This window comes from Aquarana catesbeiana, linkage group LG01, assembly GCF_042186555.1.
Source record: "Aquarana catesbeiana isolate 2022-GZ linkage group LG01, ASM4218655v1, whole genome shotgun sequence".
NCBI classification, from domain to species: domain Eukaryota; kingdom Metazoa; phylum Chordata; class Amphibia; order Anura; family Ranidae; genus Aquarana; species Aquarana catesbeiana.
The window spans coordinates 398,213,744-398,226,851 of record NC_133324.1 but is presented as its reverse complement, the minus strand read 5'-3'; the positions used below and the strand labels follow the sequence as shown (position 1 = coordinate 398,226,851).

Below are 13,108 nucleotides of genomic sequence, written 5' to 3'. Positions count from 1 at the left end.
TGATAATGGTAGAGAGGACTATTGTTTGAGAAGATTGAAAATTTGACGTGAAATTGGAATGAAATTAGCAGTGAAAATATCAGAAAGATTGGGGGTGAGGGTAATTCCTAATTCAGGGAGGCACGAGGTGGACCAGGAGAAAGGGAGGAATGTTTGGGCTTGTTGTGGGATATGAGGAAGTAAAGAAATGTTTAAGGCTGTAGATTTTTGAGAGTTAATAGTTAAACCAGAGACATGGGCAAAGTGATCAAGTTTATTTATAGGATTTGGAGCAGAAATATGAGGGGATGACATAAAAATAAAATATCATCGGCAAATAGACAAAGTTTGTGTTGGTGACCAGCTAATTTTTTTAGACCTTTGATAGAGGGTTCAGTACAGATTGCCTGAGCAAGGGGTTCAATAAGTAGGGCAAATAAGGGCGATTTAGTTTTCTAACCGGTTCCCGACCGGCTCGCGTACATATACTGCGGCACAATGGCACCGCTGCGCGAAACCCTGTATATATACGGAATTCCTTTAAGAGCCACCAGAGGGCGTGCACGCACCGCCGCACGGCGGGGGACCCGATGCATGATCGCGTGCACGAGCGCCAGCATGGCGATTTGTGTGTGTAAACATACAAATCCCTGTGCTGTCAGAGGGCAGGAGACATGTCATTTGTTCCTAGTAAGTAGGAACAGCGAAATGTCTCCCCTCCTACTCAGTCCTATCCCCATACAGTTAGAACACACTCCGCTGAACACTGATGTAAGGGGCCACTCCGCTGAACACTGATGTAAGTGGGCAGTCTGCTGGATTCTGATGTAAGGAGACATTTCACTGGTTTCTGATGTAAGGGGGCAGTCGACTGGATTCTGATGTAAGAGGGCAATCTACTGAATTCTGATGTAAGGGGGCAATCCGCTGGATTCTGATGTAAGGGGGCAATCCGCTGGATTCTGATGTAAGGGGGCACACTGCTGAACACTGATGCAAGGGGGCATTCCACTCGATTCTGGTGTAAGGGGGCATTCTGCCAGGGTTTGATGTAATAGAGGACGCTGATTTATACAGAAAATACTGGGGACTTTGATGTATTGGAGGACTCTGAGGTGAACAATGATGCTTATCCTGACTGCTGCACTTCATATGATGTTTTGTTTTTTACTTGACCTCTGTACTCTACACATTATGCTGTACCGTACATAGACCCGATCAAGGTGTTCATTGTCTCGACAGATGCTGGTTTTAATGAAGTTCTTCTTTGAGGTAGGCTCAGTAAGGCAGCCTATGCATTAGTCATATTTTTCATTCAACCAGCAGATTGAACGGGAAAAAAAATGATCTGATTCCCACATCCACACATTCGAGGCAGATGGGGAAATCACTCCTGCTGAGGTTTTCAATTGGTTTCCGATCAGGAGACATACTTGGCCACTGAATCACTTACACCCTGTTCTTCTCCAGAAATGCAATAGTGGCCATAGATGTGTGTTTTGGATTATTGTCATGTTGGAAAAGTTCACGACAACCAAGGGCACTGAGTGATGGTAGCATCTTCTCTTTCAATATAGAGCAGTAGATCTGTGAATTCATGATACCATCAATGAAATGTAGCTCCATGACACCAGCAGCATTCATGCAGCCCCACAGAAGGACACTGCCACCACCATCTTTCACTGTAGGCACCATACATTTTTCTTTGTACTCCTCCCCTTTGCGATGCATTACAGTTTTGAAACTTTCAGTTCCAAAAACATTAATCTTGCTCTCATCACTCCAGAGTACAGAGTTGCAGTAGTCTTTTTCTTTTTCAGCATAGGCCCTGGCAGGCAAATTCTAGGCAGGCTTTTTTTGTGCATGGGCTTTAGGAGAGGATTCCTTCGTGGATGAAACCCATGCATGCCATTCCACTGCAGTGTAGGCCATATTGTGTCATTGGAAACAATCACGCCAGTTTGGCTTTCTACTTCTTTAGCTAACTGCAGTGAACTTGCATGGCAATTTTCTTCAACCCTTCTTATCAGAAGACGCTTCTGTCAAGGTGTTAACTTCTGTGGACGGCCTGGACATGGTTGCAGTTCCATCTGTGTTAAATTTTTGGATCACTTTTGCTACAGTATTCTGACTAATAAGTAAAGCTTTGCTGATCTTCTTGTAGCCTTCACCTACAAGAAGTAAAGAAATGTTTTTTTTTTTTCTCTAGCCTTGTGACATTTCTTTTCCATGTGGTTCCATTGCTGACAGCATGAAATGGGAAGGGGTTTTCTTTAAGTAATGCCCTTTTATAATCATCTGTTTGCTAAACCCCTATTTAACTATTCTACTCACCTGTAGTTCAACTCTTGTTAATTAGGATTTTGTTGTCTAAAATGTAGCTTTGCCCCTAAGACTTTCATTGGGGTGTATTCATTGTTTCAATATGGTCTTGAATGAATCTGTTAGGAAAAAAACTTTTTTTGTGTGTGCAAATGAACAAATCTTGGTTGCAATTAATGGCCCGCATTTGTGGGAGTATTTTGTAGTACTGTATAGTATCCCATAGAAAATGTTGATTCTGAAAGAAAAGTAAAGGTTTTCTGACAAATCTATAGGGGTGTACTCATTTATGCTGAGAACTGTATATATACGGTATACATAACAATGTTATTATAGCAGCTAAAAGTAGAGGGCAGCAGATTCCTACAAATATGTGTATCTTTTTGCCCTCATATGGCAGGCAACAGAATCAGACTCTAGGACATAATGTAGAAGTAACTTAAAGGGTTAACAGAGGCTGAACAGACATGGATGAAGTAAAGTCTGGCTAACACTGGGGTCAAAAACAGGGATTGGAGAGGACTAAAAGAGTTTACTGGGTAACTGCAGTGCAAGACTAACTAAATAATACACAGGGATAATACTGGAAAACAATGACTGAAGCTCCGTGTTCACAGTACATTGTATAGATAAGGCAAAGTGGACACCAGAGTGACTGACAGAAAATGTAGCCAAAGCTATGATTCTACAGTAGTGATACACACATAGTTTCCTTTTTGAGACCAAATCCCTCTATCCATCATGCAGCCTTAATGTTCCACTTTTTTGGTCTGATTTGTATGACCTCCAGAGGTGTCGTGGCGACCCTCAGAGACACGGTGGGCTGACATTTCACTTCAGGGTGCTGGTTCCTAGGCATGGTGGATGTGAACAATTGCAGAAAAATGGATGCCAGTCACTTTTAGGCTTAACAAATGTGAGTTTATTGCTCACAACGTGAAAATGTAGGGAGAGGGGGTAAGGGCACAGGACACCCTAGTACAGTAGGCAAACAGACCTGCAGACTCCAAAGACAAAAATAGCCAGGTAGACAGCAATACAGAACGAGGGTCTTAGGCCTGCACCCAACTTTCTGTACCTATGTAGCAACAGCTGTCTCCTATAGCAACCAAAAACTCACAGTGCCATGCAGGGTTTCTTTGGATGAGTCTGTCTTGATGCTTTCCCAGTCTCTCCACAGTCCCTGGCTCATGAAAGAGTAACCTCTGGTACTTAATCTCAGAACTCCATCCCTTTCCTCCTGCCTCCAGGCAATAAACAGGCTCTCTCTGGCAGAGCCTCGAGCACATGGCTAGGCCTTAGGCTTCAAGCCTCACCTAACACAGCTGTTCCGCACACATTCACACCAGACCAAGGTCTGGGTGGAAGGACCCTGCTCACTTGACCTCCCCAAATATTTATACTTTCTCCCAGAATGCTCTAGAGGGCCAGGAAACCCTTGCTGGTTGGTTAAGAAAAGTATGCATATTTATAACCTAGCTTTACTGTAGCTCATCATACTAATGCCAAAAGTAACAGAAAGGAGGAACCACAGCCACACCAGGTTTAGGAGAAAACCCAAATAATCACAAAGACTACAAATCGGCCAGGTCAACTACAACCTAGCACAGCTAAATTTACTGGTAGCCCCTGTTTAAGACAAGGGGGCTGCATGTACATCTCTATACAAAATGTAAAATGTTACTACCAAAAGTGTTATACTGCACTTAACTTTTTATCCAACTTCTATATTACTGCATTTGTTATTTTAAAAAGTCAACAAAAAGGAAAAATAGAGGACAAAAAGCACTTGTTTTCTACATATTAGATCTTTGCGGTCTGTGTAACTGGGGCCGTGGCAGGGGCATGTTGTTTTCCTACATACTGTGTGCTAAAAGATGTTCCTCTTTATCATTTAAGAAAGTTGTGGGTATGTACAGAAAACATAAGACATGCCAAAGCCCAAACAGGAACAAAGACTAAAAAACACTCATAAAAAACATATAAATACCTACTCGTGCTATGTTCAATATGTGAAAATATTTTCAAAATTCCCCAAAAATGTTGCAGCTGCTGTTCACCAAGTGTTAGATTACCTCGCAAATACAATCCCAATAATACAGCACTCGTAAATTAAGTACATATATCAAATAGTGCAAAATAAAAAAAAATTGTGTGCTATGTGCTCCAAATTCCATAAAAAAGTACTGAAGTGCTTCATATAGACATGCTGTGCAGTGTGCCAAACTCTCCTCTCTTCTCCCCGATCACCAGAGAAAATGGACCCTCAGTTTTTTAGTCTGGGGGGTCAAACACGCTTGTATCTGGTAATGGGAGTACTGGACCTCTTGGCGTCCTCAATACGGTCTCCAATCTGTAAAACTTAGGGCAACTGGGATGTACTGTTAAAATTGTTTATTTGCGCAAAGATAAAAATAGACTTACAGGATTCCAGACAAGACAAGCAGGCATGAAACAATCATAAGTCTTTTTTGGATTTACCACAAATCAGCGTGCGTTCCACAGATGGCGGAAGTGATGTCGTTGGTTACACAAACTGGAAGTTACATCAACGCCCTCCTCCAGGGCATCATCAAGGACAATTACAGTTTCTGAATGGTCTAATGGTCTAATTTATACATGAGAAGAGATTCCTCCCTCTCATGTTAGCCGATGAATTTACACCATTACAAATAGATATACTCGCTTGACCTAATCCTAAATGACATCACTTCCTAAAAGAATAACGCTTCTCCCATACAAAGTTACAATCAATATAAACTATAAAAAAAGGTTGAATTACCTATATTTACCAAATTTATGTTTGTAATGAAAAATAAAAACAAAATATACAAATGAAAATCAAGAAAGAAATATATAGAATGTTTTTTTAATATGATAAAATTTAAAATACAAATAAAATCAAAAAATTTAGATAAAAATAGAATTAAAAATAAAAATAAATATAAATATAAATACAAATAAAATGAAAACAAAATGAAAATGAAAATTGAAATCTCCTATGTAAATCTATACCAATGTATAAAAAAATATTAAAATTTGTTATTTAAACATATTCAATTGCTAGGTACCTATTTTACCAATTGGACAAAAAACAATTATCGAGTCCTACATTCAACCCTGACAGACTCATAGTCCCCAGCCGGTAAATCCATTGGGTTTCATTCTGGGATATAGTCTTTTTTAAATTGCTCCCTCTCCAATGTGCCTCCACTCTATCTTTACCGCAGAAAGTCAAACCACTAGGATCCTTATTGTGGAACAATCTAAAGTGGTTAGACAAACTGTGGTGCTTAAATCCTTTTTTGATGTTAGAAACATGTTCTCTTAACCTTACCCCTAGCTTCCGTCTGGTTCTGCCCACATATTGGAGCCCACAAGGACAGGCTAGGAGATAGATAACATGTGTGGTTTTACGAGTGATGAGCTTCGTGATTTCAAAGGATCTACCACAAGAGTGGGATTCAAAATGTGTTGTTTTCTTTTTCTATGTTTGGAGGTTCTACAGTTTACACATTTTCCAGAGCTGAAAAATCCCACCTGATCTAAAAAAGTAAATATTTTCTTTGTGAGGTTTATGGCATTGTGGGCTAACATATTCCACAACGTTGGAGATTTAATATAGGTGAATTGATGCTTTGTGGGCAATATCCTTTTTAGTTCTTCATCTTTTAATAATAAAGGCCAATGCTTTATAATTATTTTTTCAAACTGTTTATATTGACGAGTGAAACCTGTCATAAAGGCTACTCCATAAAGCATTTCCTTGGTTGCCTTCTTTTTAAATAAATGATCTCTAACCATATCTCGTGCCATATCTTTTGTTCTTTTAAAATTATAGCCCTTCTCTTGAAACATTTCCATAATAATTTTATGCCTGTGTATCATAATTCTCATTTTTCTTATATATGACCAGATCCAGGAAATTAACCGCTTCAAAACCATCAATTTTGAAAATAGTTTCACATATTGAACATAGCTTGAGTATTTATATGTTTTTTATTGTTTCTTTCTAATTAAAGTGCACTCTGCAGCTATGGAAGTATTCACTTTTGTTAATAATAGGAATCTTGATGCTTTAGATAAACAAATCAGAGCATGGTGGGATGTAGTCACACTCAGCAAATATGTGAAGGAGAGTATCATACCTAATAGGTTGAGATGGGATGTGGCCCCCAATGATGGTATGGTGGGTAACTGGAGGATGAATGGTTCTCGTTCTTTAACCACACTGAATTAAGATTGTTGGAATTGCTAATATCTAGGAAAGAGTTCTGAAACAGACCATCCACATACCATCACGCCAGAGGATTTGCATAGCCCTCCCCATTGGGAGCAGCACAGCTTCTCCTTTAGCAACTGATAAGAACAGATACTACACTTGATCTTAGCCAAAAGGCCGAGAAGCAATGGGTGCCACCGGGTTTTTTTTTTTTCCTTTTCTTTTTTTAGCCTGTGGCGTGTAAAACACACCCAAAATCTCCACCCGGTGCCAAAAAAAGTGCACACACACATAAAGAGTGAACACAAAAACATGCAACGGGTGCTACACGGTCCTCCCTAGGAAGGACCTTACCCTGATCCCCCGGGGCGTTATCCTCCAGATAACCTCCGGGGACAGAGGTACTTCATTTGGGTCCATCTGGCCAAAACCAGATGGACCCCCTTTGTCTGGAAGGTCTGCCGAAACAGACCCACCCAAGTACTCGGTGGGACTCCCCCGAAGGGAGACCCCATGAAAGAGGGTGAACCAAGCCAAAAGGCCTATGTCCACCCCCTCCCAAGACTTTCAGGGCAGGCCCGAGAACCCGCACCCTACTCATCACACATTGACAAAACGTGTACACACCAAACAAAAAAACACAAAAAAGTGACAAACACTGGGTTAAAATAAATAGGAAAGTGGGGAGAAGGAAGTGGGTGAAGTGAAAGAGTGACCATTGTGCAATACAATGGCAAGGCCCTTCGGACAGGAATAAAAATTTCCCCTGGTCCTAGCCAAAAGGCTCAGCCCTAGAGGTAGGTGTGAAAAAAGTGTGTTAGTGAAGTGACCATGGTGCCATAAATCAATGTGCCCCTCACTCACAGTGATTGTCTGGCACCCCTGAACTGCTACTTCAGGGACACATTCACCACAGGCTTTTCATCACAACCCTGACCAACAACCCAGATCAGCACAGCCCCCACTCCACACAGGAAGGCCTGAAGTTCTGGGAGCTTAGGCAGAGCCCTGGATGAAGACTCAACCGTCACTCCCATCCCTCCTACCTAATTACATTCAGGCGATACTAACCACTCCCCCCCTCTAAAGGAGGAGCTGGTGTTCTCTCCCGAATAACTGTCCGGAGCTAGGACTACACCAATCCAGGCCAGAAGGCCAGGGACCCGACCCTCTGGCCAGACCCAATGCAGCACACATCCTCACCAGGAGCACCCTTCCAGACGGCTCAGATGCAACCAGTGGTTGGCCCCCAGTAATCTGTCGGGCAGCTCGACATAATCCCTACTGAAACTGCCCTTCCAGGCACAATTGCGCCATTGGATTTGCCAGCCCTCCCCTATGGGAGCAGCACAGAGCCTCCTCTGGCAACTGATAAGAACACACTTGATCTTAGCCAAAAGGCAGAGAAGCGTAACATATCTAGCGGTAATGAAACTGAGGAGGCAGCAGAGGTAGTAAGGTGGGGGGAGAGAAAGTCAGCAAATTGCTTGTAGAATTCATTAGTATAACCATCTTCACCTGGAGACTTATTGTGGGGAAGGGTTTTAATCGCATTAAGAATTTGAGTGCCCATGAAGGGCTGGGATAACTGCTGTAATTGGGCAGAGGTGATAGATGGGAGGTCAACTGCAGACAGGAAATTTCGAATAAGTGGGTCTGTAGGTTGAGGGGTAGTGGGGTCGTTAGCTAAGTTGTATAAGGGTGAGTAGTAGTCGCTAAAGGCATTTGCGATATCTTATGGGTTGGTCAATAGTTGTTTGGAAGTGGGGTGGTGTAGGGAAAATATTTTACATTTAGCCCTTTAAGTTTTGCCTTGGAAGGCAAGCAAGGCATTGGCTTTATTACCCAAAGCATAAAAGTTGGCCTTGGTGAGTTTAAAGGTTGGTCTCAAATTTATAAAGCAGAAGAGATCGGAGTTTGTGTCTCCAGTCAAGAAGTTCATTAGCTAGCCTATAGGATGGGGATTGTTTATTTAGTTTTTCTAGTTGGTCAATTTGGGACATTACCTCTTCAATTTGCTGAGACCTCTGCTTTTTAGTTTTACTATGCAGTTTGATAAGGATCCCCCGCATATATGCTTTTTATGCAGACCAAAGAACAAACCGGTCTATTTCAGGTTGGTCATTGAGTTCAAAAAGTGAATGTTGTTCAGCAGTGATGTTTTGAATGTTACCAGGATCTGCTAGGATGGAAGCATTGAATCTCCAGAGGCGAGGCAGTCCCCTAGTGCGGTCTTCCATAGTAGTTGAAACAGGAGCGTGGTCGGACCACGTGATGATACCGATCGATTAGTCTGTCACATCTTGAAGTGTTTGTTTGTCCACAAGAAAGAAATCAATGGGAGAATAAGATAGTTGTGAGGTGGAAAAATAGGAGAAGTCTCTCTCCGATCCATGGTGGCATCTCCAGACCTCGAAAAGATCATTTGATTGAAGAAGTAGTGACCATGTCCGGGTTGCCAATTATGTTGAAGTCTCCTCCTATGATAACTCTTCCTTTTTTTGAGGCTGATACACAGACCAGGTTATACCACTCCACTGAGGGCAAAGTTTTTTCCTGTGGATCCATCCATCTGTACCACAGTCCCTGATGTCCCATTCCAGCTCCCATCTTGGCTTTATGGTGGTCCGGAGCAGCAGGATTTAACAGCCTACTCAGACCCTCTGTAACGGGGGGTCATGGGTTTCTGGTAAGCGGGCAGGCACTTTATTTATGGTGGTGGACCCAAGCACTTATGTTTCCATATAACAGGACCTTCACTGGATTTTTACATCATACTCTGGTGTTCTTATATGGACTATTACTCACAACCTTCTAAAATATTGTTGCACAACATATTGCAGCCTTTGTTCCTAGTATATTTTTTGCACATGCCCTTCTTTTTTGGATATATGATTATATACATATTTGAATTTTGTTTAAGGTGATGTCTGACCATCTTTAAATTTATATTCACTGTGTTTTGTCAAAAGCGCGAGTCACCAGTTTATTATTGTTCACGTTGTGTGTTTGTGTCACATATAGGATTTCGCAGCTTGTTTATTTTATAATTTACTTATAATTACCTTTTTGATGCGCAATTATTTTCACGTTTCTTTTTTCTTGTTAAGCCCGCACCACTCCACCACTCTGACTAAATGTGAGGCTTCCTGATATCTTATTGGGTCCGGAAACCTGATCCCTCCTTTTCCCTTAGAAAGTGATAGGATAGTTCTACATACTCTTGCTGGCTTCCCGGCCCAGATAAACGTCAAAAGCCTTCATCTAAGATCTCTTAGAAAACTTGGGGGAATCTTAATTGGCAGGGTCTGTATTAAATACAAAAGCCTTGGCATCACATTCATCTTTATAATATTTGTCCTCCCAAACCACGTAAAGATTTCTTTATCCCATCTCAGGAGATCAAGTTTAATCTGTCTCGCCATTGGTACATAGTTAAGCTCAAATAGTTTGTTGAAATTCTTTGATACTTTAGTCCCTAAGTAGCTTATATTGGATTTAGTCCATCTAAAATCGAATTGTGTAGTTATTTGATGTGATAGGGACGTACTTATTTCTATCCCCATCGCTTCCGATTTCCCATAGTTTACTTTGAAATTGGATATTTCCCCATATTCTCGTAGCTCCGACAATAGGAACGGAAGAGTTATAACTGGGGAGGATATAAAAAAATGAAATTGTCGGCATATGCCGCGAGTTTCTGTTCTTATCCCTTTATTGATATCCCCTTAATATTCAGATTCACCTGTGTTTTCCTTAAAAAAGGTTCTATTGTCAGAATAAAGATAATGGGCGAGAGTGGGCATCCCTGTCGTGTTCCGTTTTGAATGGAAAAAGGCTCTGAGACTCTATCTTCTATCTTTACCCTGGCACTTGGTGTTAAGTATAGATTGGAAAACCAGCTCAGCATCCCTTCTCCCAAACCTATGTGTTGTAAAGTAGCTTTTAAAAACATCCAGTCTACCCTATCAAAGGCTTTTTCTGCATCAGCGGAGACTAGCACCAGTGGTCTCCGCTGCTTTTGTGCAAGATAAATCGTGTTCATCACCCGGTTTGTGTTCTCTCTTCCCTCCCTCCCAGAGGTAAATCCTACCTGATCTGGATGTATTAAACCCGGAATATGGTCAACTAATCTCATAGCAAGGATCTTTGTGAACACTTTAAGATCTACATTCAGCAGGGAGATAGGGCGATAACTAGGGCATTGGGAGGGGTCCTTCCCTTCTTTTGGGATAACTGTTAAGTGTGCTAACAGCATTTCTGATGGTATTTCCTTCCCTTTGCGTAGTGAATTATAGGCTGATATGAATCTCGGAGGCAATTTCTCAACAAACAGTTTGTAATATGACAGGGTATACCCATATGGGCCTGGCGCCTTACCCAATTTCAAGAGATTTATTGCCCTCATGAATTCCTCTATTGTAATAGTTACATCTAGCTCTCTAGCTATCTCCTTGGTCTTCCTTGGCATTTCTGTTTCTTTAATATATTCCCTAGCCGCCTCCCATTTCTTTTAAACATAATACTCCTTGAAAGCCTGTGCGATTTTCTGTGGGGTGTTAACCATTTCATCTCTCTGCGTTTTAATTCGTGTATGTGATTTCGTGCCCTGGTTTCTCTAAGAGCATTTGCTAGCATTCTCCCTGGCTTATTCCCAAATTCGTAAAATGTCGAGTTAATTTGGCTTTTGCTTTGTCAATAAGCAAAAGATTAAGCTTTTCACGTAGGCCAGCTAATTCCTGTTCTATTTATTGTGCCTGGGATTTTTTGTGCGCCGTTTCCAATTCCCCAATATGTTTAAGCAGCGAGTCAATCGGTTCGCTAAGTTTCCGTTTCCTATGTGCCCCCATAGAGATGAAGATTCCTCTCATAATGCACTTATGTGTTTCCCATATACAGAAGGGCGTTGTTTCCCCTGTATCATTTATTGTAAAAAAAGAGTCCGGTTCCTGCCTGAATTTTCCTTCATATTCATTCTCTTTTAATAGAGTTCCATTAATCTTTCAGTGCCATTCTCTGGAGTCGGTCTCCCCTATTTCTACCGTGCTGCTTGTCGGAGCATGATCTGAAAGGGTAAATGATCCAATGGAGGCTTCTATGAGGAATGTAATTATATTTTGGGATACCAGAACATAGTCAATTCTGGTCTATGTCTTGTATTTTGCTGAGAAAAATGTGTAATCCCTCTCCTGTGCATGAACAGTCCTCCAACTATCTATCAATTGCAGATCCTGTAAGAGTTTCTTTGCTTTTCTTAATTTAACATATGACAGATGGGAGGAAACTTTTGAAGAGTCTCTTATCGGGTCTAAAGCCATGTTCAGATCGCCGCATTATCACCAGGACTTTCTCCCTATGTTGTTGCACAAATTGCAGATATAACTCCAAAAAGTTTACTTGATCTTCATTTCGTAAGTATATGTTCACCAGTGTAATTTTTTGATGGCCTAGGGTTCCTTTCACTATAAGGAGACGTCCTCCTTCATCAGTAATTACCCCAGATTCCTTCCAAGGCATCTATTTTGATACTATAATAGAGACCCCACAGGATTTAGAAGTCTGCGATGCACTGTGATACATTGTCCGGAATCCATGGTTTTTTAAAACTTGGAATTATGTCACTTTTAAAATGTGTCTCCTGTAAAAAAATAAGTTGAGATTTAAATCTTCCTAACTCAGCCATAAGTCTTATCCATTTCTTTGGGATATTAAGTCCCTTGACATTATATGATGTAAAAGTTATCCTAGTCATTTCTATGCTTGGCTAAGTTCAAAAGAGAAGGGAAGAAGAGAGAGGGAGAGGAAGGGAAAAAAAAATTCCCCCCAATAACAAAAACTCCTCGATTGGGTAGGTGACTGAGTACAACTCCGGACCAGTCCTCTATCCCCCTGAAAAACACCCCCCCAACAACGCCTCCGACTTTTCCTCTACCCGGTAGAGAGGAATTTATTATGGGGGGTGTTGTCAAGCAGGCAAGAGTCTATGCACTGGGTTCTTAAACAATGCCCTCCAAGTAACCCATTCTATGACCTATTACCAATTCTACACCTTTTCTTCCTTTTTCCTACACCATGGGAACATGGGAACCCATTCTCAGGCCCCCTTACTATGTCATATACATTGTACCCTCAGTCCAACTTTGTTAACATGTATCAACTATATGAAAAAAAAAAAGAAAAAGAAGGGAGGAAGAAAATTAAACCTAATCTCTTCCGGCCCATGCCCAATTGATATGGTTCACCTCTCTTCTCCCAGATTCTCACACCCAAAAATGTTTTATATAGTGCCCCCTTCCTCTCTTTATCCCAAACTTATTGAGGGCAGTCTCTGTTGATTTTCCTTCCCCCCTCTTTTCCTGCTCATTTTGGCTCTACTATTGTTGAGGTAAATAATACACACTTACACAGATCCTATTTAGAGAAAATATTAGAGAAAATATTTTTGTTCCCCCTCCCTTTTTCCCTCCCTCTCCCCTTCTCCATCTTCCGCTAAGAAGTAGTCTGAGTTCCCTCTCTCTTCCATTCTCTCCTCCCCTGCCTCCCCCTCTCTCATGGTTCTGGAAAGAGACGCAGCGAGAAGAGAAT

At 41.3% G+C, this 13,108-nt stretch overlaps 1 pseudogene; it reads right to left on the bottom strand.

Moving 5' to 3' along the window:
- Window positions 1-6,606: 6,606 nt before the first annotated feature.
- Window positions 6,607-6,712, bottom strand: LOC141124325 (U2 spliceosomal RNA; annotated as a pseudogene).
- Window positions 6,713-13,108: the final 6,396 nt, after the last annotated feature.